Consider the following 10,248-nt stretch of genomic DNA (forward strand, 5'->3'; position numbering starts at 1 on the left):
CTAACTTCAGAGCTTTGTACATTTCATTATAAGTTATATTTGTTGTTGTTAAGTGCTGTCGAGTTAGTTTCAAACCATGGCAACCCTGAATATGGTTTCAAATGAACAATTGACTTTGCAGTCCAGCACATTTATTTCCTTATATTTACTTGTAAATTATTTTATTATACTAATAAAATATTCTTTGTATAAATTTAAAATGCAAATAAGTAAAAAAGGTAATAAAAATTACTCATAAACCCCCAAGCCAGAAATGATCAATGCTAACACTTAAAGCACATCAATCTACGTAACTGCTTAGGATAATAAATAATATAGATCATATAAGTTTATATATTTAAAAAATAAGATTATATTATATATTTTGCATGTTCATAACTATGCTTAGGCCAAAATTCATGTGCATTATAAAAGTTCAAATAATACAGAAATAGAAAAATAAAAAGTAAAAGTTCTTTTTGATCCGCGACCAATCTCCTGTATCCTGTTTCCTTCACTATAGTAACCACTGTCGAGAGTTTGATTCATATTTGTAGATTTTTACAAATTTATTTAACACATATTCATAATTCTTTAAAGATCACAAATGGGATCATTCTTTACATATTATTATGATGCAGTTGGCTTGTTTTCTTAAACAATATATTTTGGAGATCTTTCCATGATAACCTTCTCTTTTTAAGGAATATTTTAAGGAATGCATTGTATTGCATACTACCACTTGTCTGTCAGTTTGTTGTACTGTGGTGTGGCTTGCATGTTGCTGTGATGTTGGAAGCGACACCACTGGTATTTTAAATATTAGCAGGGTCACCCATGGTGGATAGGTTCCATCAGAGCTTACAGACTAGGAAGAAGGCAAGGCAGACTACTTCTGAATATTTAACCACTGAAAACCTATGGATAGCAGTGAAACATTGTCAGATATAGTGGCCAAATATGAAAACATTATGAATAGCAGTAGAGCATTGTCAGATATAGTGCCAGAAGATGAACCTTCAGGTTAGAAGGCACTCAGACTATGACTGTGGAAGAATTGCCTCTTCAAAGTAGTAGTTGTTGTTAAGTGCCGTTGAGTCGGTTCTGACTCATAGTGACCCTGTATAGGGTTTCTGAGGAGCAGCTGATAGGTTTGAACTGCCAACCTTGTGGTTCACGGTCTAATGCTGATCGGATAACACCACACCAGGAGTCCTCTCAAAGTAGAGTTGACCTTAATGATGTAAATGGAGCAAAGCTTTTGGGGTCTTTATTTGTTGATGGGGCACAACTCAAATTTCAAAGACTAATGCAAACATCCATTAGTAATTGGAATGTAGAATGCGTGAAGTGTGAATCTAGGAAAATTAGAAGTTATAAAAACTGAAATGGAATGCATAAAGATCAATATCCTAGGCATTAGTGAGCCAAAATAGACAGGAACTGACATTTTGAATCTGACAATCACATGGTTTACTACTGGGAATGTCAAATTCAAGAGGAATAGTGTCACATTCATTGTTAAAAAGAACATTTCAAGATCTATTGAAGTACAATGCTGTCTGTAACAGGATACTATATCTACAAACTAAACTGGAGTCCTAAAGTGGTATTGTAGGATAAGTACTTGACTGCTAACTACAAGGTCAGTTGTTCAAACCCATCAGCTGTTCCTCAGGAACCCTATACAGGGTCATTATGATTCGAAACCAACTTGATAGCTCTTAACAACAAATATAATATATATGTAATTTATTTTTGGATTTCATGTAAGGTAAGAACTCAATGTAATTTTTCCATTGTCAATTGTCCCAATATTATTTATTGACTAGTTCAATGATTCACAATGCTTTCTTTTACATTTTAAATCCCCATACATAGTTTTATTTGAGAGATCTACTTCTGGTGTGGTGCTGTAGGATCAACCTTGTGAACCACAAGATTGGCAGTTCAAACCCACCAGCTGCTTTTTTAGAAACCCTATACAGGGTCTCTATGAGAACTGACTGGATGGCATTTAACAACAATTCTACTACATTGTTCTATTTGTCTCTTTTTACATCAGTACCACACTTATATTTACTGCAAATTTATAGTATACTTTGATATATAAAAGTCAAATTATCTCTTATTCTTGGTTTCAAGGTTTTTGTTGATTATTACTGTGTTTCTTTTCCAGATAAAGTTTAGAACTTCATAATACTGTTAGGATATTTTTAGAACTGTTTTGCACTCATAAATTATTTGGACTTGGTACCTCTTTTTGGGAGAAATTCTTAACAAACTTCTTTTTTTTCTATCACTATTTGTTTAGTTTGACTTTCTATATCTTTTAGAGTTAATTCTGAAAATGTTAACTTTCCTAGGGGATCATTTCTTTTACTTCTATATAGCTGTACACTTCATTTTCTTCTATTAATATTAATTTGTAATAATCTATGTGTACCTACATGTAACTTAAGGAGCAGTAGGATAAGCACTGGACTGCTAACTATGAGATTGGCAGCTCAAGCTCACCAACAGTTCCGCATGAGAAAGATGAGACTTTCTGCTCCTGTAAAGATTTATAGCTTTGGAAACCCTATACAGCATTGCCATGAATTGGAACCTACTTAACAGCACCTAACAATAATATGAAACTTATCATTCCTAGCTTCTGGGGTTTCTGACTTTTATCAGTTAAAATTACTTTAGTTGAAAATAACAGGAAATTATGATTCCAATTGATTTAAATAGTACGGAAATTTATTATCTCACATAACAAGAATTCCAGAGACAGTGTGTCTCCAGGTACATCAGGGCTCTGGGGTCACTTTTCTGAAGTTTTCTAGGCACTGCTTCCTTATTAGGAGCACCAGTAGCATAGTTGGTTACGCATTGAGCTGATAACTGCAAGGCCAGCAATTCAAATCTACCAGTCCTGCTCCCGTAAAGATTTACAGCCTCAAAAACCCTATACAGGATCACGATGAATCAGAACCAGCTCAACAGCACACACCATCCCTCCTTATTTAGACTAGTAACAAGATGGTTATAGCACTTCTAAGCATCATACCCTTGGTGTCCCAAGCTGGTGCAAATGTGCTTGCCTGTTAACTAGAAGGTTAGAGATTAGACTCCACCCAGAGACATCTTGGAATAAAAGCCTGGTGACTGAGTTCTGAAAAATCAGCCTCTGGAAGCCTATGGAGTACACACATGGGGTTGCCATGAATCAACTCAATAGTAACTGGTTTTTAAAACATTGTACCCAGATATCCCTTCTGGACTAATTTCTCTGTCTCTTCTTTAGGAATGAAGAAAACTTTCTCAGAAATCCCCAATTATCTTCCTAACATGTCACAGTGGCCAGGACTGGGTCACATGTCCATTCCTAAATCAATTACTAGGAAAGGAAAATGAGATTCCCATCATTTACTTAGTTTAATTATTTCAAGATGGAATGTTGGAAAGTCAACCACTGTGTCTCTGTTTATCTTAATCAGATGTGCCAAAGGCTTATTTATTAATATTGTCACAGCTTTTGATTTATTGATCAAGCCTTTACCTCTGTATGTTTTCTAGTATATTAATTTCTTTCTTCTACTTTATTTTGATTGACTTTAATATTCATTTCTTTTACTTATAAAAGTGTTTGTTTTTAAAGTATATTTTAAAAAGATTGTAATTTTTTCTCATAGTGTTACTTTAACCATATCCATTTGGGTTAATGCGCTGGACTGCAAAGTCAGCTTGAACCACAAGGTTGGTGGTTCAAGCTCACCAAGTGCTCCTCAGAAACTATACAGGGTCGCTATGAGTCAGAACTGATTTGATGGTACTTTACAACAACAACAGACTATATATATATTTTTTGCTTTTTATTGTAATTTGAATGAAGATTGACAGACCAGATCAGTTTTCCATTCAACAATTCATAACATTTTGTTTCATGTCATTGGTTACAATCCACACATTGTAGCATCATTTATCCTACTTTTTCCCTGTTCTTCCTGTTTCTATTCCTCCTTCTTTCCTAATCCATGAACATTATCTTTGGGTAAATGCTGCCCTTTTGATCTCAAATAGTTGATTATTCTAAGGTATACATATCTTATTAGTGCTATCAGTTCCCCCTTACAGACCTGTCTATGGTTTGGCTGAAAATTGAAGCATGACGGTAACTTCAGTTCCAGATCTGAAGGGTGACTAAGGGCTATAGTCTTGGGGAATTCCTCCAGTTTCTCTCCAACCAGTAAGACTAGTTTGTTTGTTTTAATGATTTTGAGTTTTGTTCCACATCCCTCTCCCCGCCCCCCCCAATCTAGTTATCCAGGACTTTCTAATGTGAACCTTTTCAGAGCTGTTAGGAGTGGTAGTTAGACACCATCTAGTTCTGGTCTCAGGGACATAAAGACTGATGTTTATTCATTAGACAATTGTACTAATTGTTTACATGCATCTTTGATTTTCTTCACTTTCTTTGTTCTGGACAGGAAGAGACTAATAGTTGCACCTTAGATGGCCACTCACAAGTTTTTAAGATCCCAGAAGCTACTCACCAAAGCAGGATGTAGGATATTGTCTTGGTGGACTATGTTATGTCAATTAACCTTGGTGTCACCTGGAGACCAGGATCCTGAGCCCTCAGACCCAGCAACTCATTCCCTCAAGGTGTTTGATTATGTCTAGGTTTTTACAACTTTGTCCCCTGTATGGTCTACCACATTTATGGATATTTTGAAGCAAAGATAAATACACATGTACAAATATCCTCTGTCAAATCTATATGTATTTTTAGTCCTACTCTACCTCCCACACCTGGTCACTCTGCTTTATTAGATTTCAATATATACTTCTGTCATTATTGCTTGTGTCTAAATAATCTGTAATTTTAGTTTACTTTCTTCTTAGTCTAAGGTTTATTTGGCAAAGCAAGTTTTTCATTATTGTTTCTGCGGCTGTTTTAATTTCCATGGAGATTGAACACAACCTTTTTTTCTCTTTTTTTCCTCCTTTTATTGTATAGTAGTCAATAAACGTATTCTGTATGATTTTTCTGTATTTGAATGCCAAATGTACATGTAAAGACAGATTTCTTAGTAGTCTTAAGTGCCCTTGAGTCAGTTCTGACCCATAGCTACCCTGTTTAGAGTTTCCAAGGAGTGGCTGGTGAGTTTGAACTGCTGACTTTGTGGGTTCAAACCTACTTTGTCGCCCAGAGCATTAGCCCACAGAGCCACACCAGGATTAGTAATCTACTGCTGCTATAACAGAAATACTCCAAGTGTATAGCTTTAACAAACAGAAGTTTATTCTGTCTTAGTTTTGGAAGTTTGAAAGTCTGAATTTTGGGCACTGGTCTATGGAAAGGCTTTCTCTCTGTCAACTCTGAAGAAGGTCCTTGTCTCCTTTCAATATCTGTGAGCTCAGCGTTCTTTGAAGATCATGTTTTGGCATCAGTCTTCTACTGGGTGTAGGAGGCTCTCAGCACAGGGACCCTCAGTCCAAAGGATGCTCTCCGCTCTTGGCTTTGCTTTCATCTGATAGTAGGTCCCTCCACCTCTGCTCACTATTCTCCCCTTTTAACTCTTGTAGCATAAAAAGTAACACAGGCTACACCCAAGAGAAGCTCCTCTTACATCAAATCAGGACTGTGACTTAAACATACTAGTCCTCACTCTAACCCTGCCTCACTAACATAACAAACATCACCCAATATTCACTAACATAACCTATTAACACATTGTTCATTCTTGTGAAGTGCTGTTGAGTCAGTTCTGACCCATAGCGAAACTGCATAGGGTTTCCAAGGAGCTACTGGTGAGCTTGAACTGCCGACCTTGTGTTCCAAATCAACTCTGCAGTCCAGCGCATTAGCCCGTAGCACCACACCAGAGTCCTGTTAACACACAGAGGTCAGGATTTACAAGTCAACACGTGGAGGATAAGTACATCAAATCACATCATGGGGGTGATTATATCATTATATCAATGCCAAGCCACTGAGAATCATGACCTAGCCAAGTTGGCACATATTTTGGGGGGATATAATTCAATCTATGACAAGAGAGTCTTTTTTTGTTTTTTAATAAAATTGTATTTTCTATTAACCAAATTGTTGTTGATGAGTGCCATAAAGCCGGTTCCAACCTGTAGCAACCCTGTATAGGGTTTCCAAGGAGCAGCTGGCGAGTCTGAACCGCCAACCTTGCAGTTCAAATGGCTTTGCAGTCTGGCACATTAACTCAAAACACCACATCAGATGACCAGATATCTAACAAAAAATAGCTGTTAGCTGTTTCTTGATCTTTTCCTTATTATCCCCTCAGTACTACTCCCCAGAGGCAACCATTTCAACTCTTTTAACTGTGTTGTTGTTAAGTGTCATGGAGTGGGTTCTGACTCATAGGGACCCTGTATAGGGTTTCCAAGGAGCAGCTGGTACATTTGAACCATCAACCTTGTGGTTCAAACCAACCTTGCAGTTGCATGCTTATCCTACAGCACCATACTGGTACTCCTTTTAACTATGTCTTCTGTCAATTTACCTCCTTCTGTCTAAATAATATAACATGCTTCTTGTTATGGATTGAATTGTGCCCCAAAATAAGATATGTTGAAGTCCTAATCACTGGTACCAGTGAATGTGAATTTATTTGAAAAAAGGGTCTTTTCAGATGTAATCAGATAAAGTAATATGAGGTCATACTGAAATAGAGAGGGCCAAAAGCAATATGATTCTTGTCCTTATAAAAGGGTAAGAGACACAGAGAGGACAGGAGGAGCCTGGAGTGATGCATCTAGGAGCCAAGGAAAGCCAAGAATTGCTAGGAAGATGCAAGGGAGAATCTTTCCCGAGAGCCTTCTTAGAGAGTATTGTTGTTGTTAAAGTGACGCTGAGTCAGTTCCAACACTTAGCAACCCTGTGTAGGATTTCTGAGTGGCTCATTGGTTTGAACCACCAATCTTGAGGTTCAAGCTGACCGTACCATTCAGTGCATTATCCTGCAGCACCACATCAAGACTCCATAGTGAGTATGGCCCTGCTGATACCTTGATTTGAAACTTCAACAGAGAAGTTGGGAGATATATTTTACTTAATTAACAAATTGCACTAACAAATCTCTGGGGGAACTGAGAGCTGAAGGCTGTGGCCTGTGCTGGCAAGTACAAATAAAGTAGCAAAGAGAGGGAAGATCCAACCTTGATCTTAAACCCCAGCAGGAACCTGCCTACCTCTGTAATCTACCTCTCATCAGTTCAGAATAACTCCATTAAGGAGACTGTTATGGATTGAGGTGTGTGCCCAAAAAATACATGTTGTAAATTTTAGCTTTTAGACCTGTGGTTATAATTCCATTAGAGAATGGTTTGTCTTTGCTATGTTAACAAAGTAGGATTAATGTGGGCTGTGCCTTGAATCAGTCTCTTTTGAAATATAAACGCTATTAAACGAGCAAGTGAGAGAAACAGAGATGGAGGAAGACAGACTCACACACAAGAAGATGGTCCAGGGGCAGAAGGTCAAAACCAAAACCAAACCCACAAGAACTTCCTCCAGAGTCTAAATTGAGGAAATAAATTTGTCTGTCAAAACTTCTACCTTTAGTATTTCAGTAATAGCAATACTAGATAAAAAAAGACAGACATGTTTGCTGAATGAATTTGTAGATCGACTGTAAAACGAGTAAGAAAAAACACAGTTTGCTTTTAAAAAAATTGTATATGGCCTAAGAATCTCAAGCAGTTTCTGTTTCTCATGGGAAAAGGGCCCTGGGCACTGTTTTCTATGAAATAGCCTTCACTCTTTTATTTGCTGCCAGTAGTCAGACTGAAGGAATAGCTCATGGCACTGCCTTCCACAAATACATGAGTTTTCTTTCTTTATGAAAATGAGGTTCATGTTACAGCTATGCGAGTTTTCCTGTACTGTTGAATGATCTGGGAAAAAAGCATTGGCTCTTTTCCAGAGCTGGGACTTGCTCCCTTGGAGACAAACAATAGGTTGAGCATGGGAGCGTTCAGAGCATCTTTGTGCATACTTTTCCAGTGTGTTCTAAATTTTAACCACAGGTGAAGACTTGTAGAAAGGGGCATGTCAATTCATGTTTAGTTATCTGAAAACTTCCAGCTTGAGCAACCTGAAACTGGTCCTGAGTGTGCATTCTTACTTTCTCTTTCTGTCTCCACTTGATTCCTTCCTTTTCTTCCTATTTCTCCCTCCCTCCTTCTTTCCTTCCTTCTCTTGAAAGACATACACAAAAAAGCCAAGTCAGGATATTACAGATAACTTTATGTATTACAGTATACTTCCAAATCTTAGGAACAAGAGAGGCAGCATCACTACAGATCCTATAGATTTGCACTGGGCAACACAGTAGCCACCAAGCATAGAAGTCATGTTGTTGTTGTTGTTATGTGCCATCGAGTCGTTTCCGACCCATAGCGACCCTGTATAGGGTTTCCGAGGGTGTAAATCTTTACGGGAGTAGAAAGCCTCATCTTTCTCCAGCGGTGCAGGTGGTAGTTTCGAACCGCTGACCTTAAGGTTTGCAGCCTGATTCATAACCACTACGCTACCAGAGCTCCTTATAGTGCTCCAAAAATATTAAAAGGGCAGTAATCTATCATTATGAAAATGTTTTGTCAATAAATTTTATAAGTTAGGTAAAACAGAAAAATTCTGTGATAGACACAAACTATCCAGGCTCATTCAAGTAGAGATGTTGTTGTTGTGAAGTGCTGTGGAATCAATTCCGACCCATAGCAACCCTGTATAGGGTTTCCAAGGAGCAACTGGTGAACTTGAATCACTGACCTTGCAGATCAAACACACTTTGCAGTCTAGCGCATTAACCAACAGCACCACACCGGAAGTCCATAACCTCAATAGCCTTATATATACTAAATAAGTTGAATTTATTGTTAAAACTTTCCTGCAAAGAAAACTCCAGGACCACATGGCCTCCCTGGTGAAGTCTAACAAACATTTAAGGAAGAAATAATACGGATTACTAGACAAACTATTCCAGAAGATAGAAGAAGAAAGATCATTTTCCATTCAAAATTTATATGAAAGTTCAAAAGCATTATAAGGAAAGAGATCTAAAGAACAATATTCCCCCATGAGGATAGATACCAATTTCTTTAAACAAAATTTTAGCAAATCAAACTTGTGAAAAGGGTTTATTCCAGGAAAGCAAAGTTGGTTTTATGCTAGAAAAATGATTAATGTTAGTCACCATATTAGCAAATGAAATATACATATATCATCATGTTGTTGTTGTTAAGTGCCATCGAGTCGGTTCCAACCCATAGCGACCCTGTACAGGGTTTCCGAGGGTGTAAATCCTTAAGGGAGTAGAAAGCCTCATCTTTCTCCTGCGGAGCAGCTGGTAGTTTCGAACCGTTGACCTTAAGGTTCTCAGCCCGATTCGTAACCACTACGCTACTAGATGTAGGTAAAAAACATTTAGCAAAATTCAATATTCTTTCATGATAAAAGGGAGAAAAAAAAAAAAAAAACTCTCAGAAAACTAGGAATAGAAGGAAATTCTCATACATTGATAGAGGTCACATACAAAAAGCCTATGTAGTGGTTATCAGTCGAAATGCTAATCTCAAGTTCGAAACTGCCAATGGTTCTGGTAGCGTAGTGGTTACGAATCGGGCTGCGAACCATAAGGTCAGCAGTTCGAAACTACCAGCTGCTCCGCGGGAGAAAGATGAGGCTTTCTACTCCCGTAAAGATTTACACCCTCGGAAACCCTGTACAGGGTCGCTATGGGTCGGAACTGACTCGAAGGCACTTAACAACAACAACAATGGTTCTTCAGGAGAAAGATAAGGCTTTCTGCTCCCTTAAAGGTTTACAGCCCTGGAAACCCTATACAGAGTCGCCATGAGTCATAACCAATTCCACAGCACATAATCACCAATATTACACTTAACTATGAAAGGCTGAATTCTTTCCTTCTAAGACCAGAAACATTAATCACTTCCTTTTGGTACAGTGACTCTGTGTATTCCTTCCATCTTCTTTTGATGCTTTCTGCATCATTCAATAATTTGCCCAGAGAATCTTTCAATAATGAAAGACGAGTCTTGGATTTTTTCTTCAGTTCCTCCAGCTTGAGAAATGCTAGATATGTTCTTCCTTTTTAGTTATCCGATTCCAGATATTTGCACATTTTGTTTCAAGAGGTAGCTTATGATCAAGAGCCAATGATACTGAAGGAGGAAGTCCAAGGTGCATTGAAGGAATTGGCAAAGAACAAGGCACCAGGA

General features: G+C 37.8%; 1 pseudogene; it reads left to right on the plus strand.

Moving 5' to 3' along the window:
* The first annotated feature begins 4,132 nt into the window (after positions 1-4,132).
* Positions 4,133-10,248, plus strand: part of LOC102818207 — an 11,016-nt pseudogene continuing 4,900 nt past the window's right edge.

The sequence above is a fragment of the Chrysochloris asiatica genome, unplaced genomic scaffold, assembly GCF_000296735.1.
Source record: "Chrysochloris asiatica unplaced genomic scaffold, ChrAsi1.0 scaffold00241, whole genome shotgun sequence".
NCBI lineage: Eukaryota > Metazoa > Chordata > Mammalia > Afrosoricida > Chrysochloridae > Chrysochloris > Chrysochloris asiatica.